Raw genomic sequence first — 1,704 nt, forward strand, 5'->3', positions numbered from 1 at the left:
AAAGTGAGAGATTTCTTCCTCCTTGCCGCTTTGAACAAGAATTCTATGTGCTGTAAAGAAAGGAAGAGATTCAGAGGAACTTCGAGGAGTTACTTGGGGAGGAATTCGAGATAATTTGTATTTACTTATTGTAATTTGTATGACTTTTGTTTTAGATATGAAATCTAAGTTTTGTCGTTTCTTCTCCATGAGTTCTGAGTAGTTTTCTCGGTCTTTCTCCTTGTCTTGAGATTTTGTGAAATGGTAATTTGAATTGGTTGTTCTGTGAGAATGTTAAAGAAGTTGTGATGATCTTTTCACTTTAATCTTAATTTACTTTCAATCTGGCCAATTAATTTGTTAAAATATGTTAAGTTTTACAACTAAAGTGAGGATTACATCCAAGAGTTAGGGAGGTCAAAGTCCTTAAAAGTTAGGTGCAAATAAATAGGGAAGTAAAAATTATCGGGAGTAGAATTGGAGATTTTAGAGTGAGAAACTAAAATCCATAATTTGGTGTATCGTTTGGGTGCTGAAGTGTACATGTTAGCCCTCAGGCGAGGGAAACGTGGGAGCTCCAAAGTAAGAGCTAGTATCCTCCCAGCATAGCCGCAAATTCAATAACCAAGCATAGGATAAGCCAATGTTCTTTATGCCTGGTCCAAAGGGTAATGAATAGGTATGCTCTTATTTGACACAATACAGTTTGAACCGATTCAATTTATCTATTCACTTAAATTTCTTGACAAGGAGAAGGATGCTTTCTTATATATTGAGCTTCACATTAGAAACTTTATTAGTAGAATTAGTTGATTGAGAGTTTATTAAAATTACATTTTTATTTTAATTGCCTATTAGTGACAAATATGCAATTTGAACTATGTTGTTGTGATTAAGTATTAATTTTCTAAATCTTATGTTTGCAGCCTCTAATATTACACCCTGTGGGATCAATATTCAAGACTCCATTAGAGCCCTGGATTACTTGAGCGATGCGTATACTTGCGGCGATAAGTGTGACTTTGCAAATATTAAATATTTTATACACATCTTCATCAAATCCATAACTGTTGTCAAGTTTTTGGCGCCGTTGTCGGGGATTTAAATCTCCTAGCAGCCTAGCAGCAATATCAAATTCTTGTTTTTTTGCGCATATATAAAGTCGCTTTCAAGTTTTTGGCGCCGTTACCGGGGAGTAAAAGTTAGATTAAAAGAATCATAATTAGAGTAATGGACAAATTAAGACTATTAGAAAATTTTTACTTGAATTGCAACTTATTTTCATATTTAGTTAACTATTTTCTGTGTACTGATTACAATTGTATGCGTAAATTTGAACCTAAAAATCTTATACCCTACGATTCAGAATTAGAACGCACTATTAGGAGAATTAGGAAACTAAGAAAAGAACTTAGAAATCCTAACACAATGGAAAACAATATGAACAATCAAGGAATAGAAAATGAACATCAACTGAGACCTCTATAAGATTATGCAAATCCTACAGCAGATGAAATTCACATATCTATCCAAAATCCTGATGTAGCTACTAATTCATTTGAGCTCAAACCATTTATTTTCTAAATGGTACAAAATAATCAATTTGGAGGTACACCAAATGAAGATCCTAATTTACACCTCTCTAGTTTTTTAGAACTTTGTGCTACCTTTAAATATGACAGAGTTTTGAACGATGCTGTTAGACTTAGAATTTTTCCTTTTTCA

This window comes from Phalaenopsis equestris, unplaced genomic scaffold (assembly GCF_001263595.1).
Source record: "Phalaenopsis equestris unplaced genomic scaffold, ASM126359v1 Scaffold233943, whole genome shotgun sequence".
NCBI lineage: Eukaryota > Viridiplantae > Streptophyta > Magnoliopsida > Asparagales > Orchidaceae > Phalaenopsis > Phalaenopsis equestris.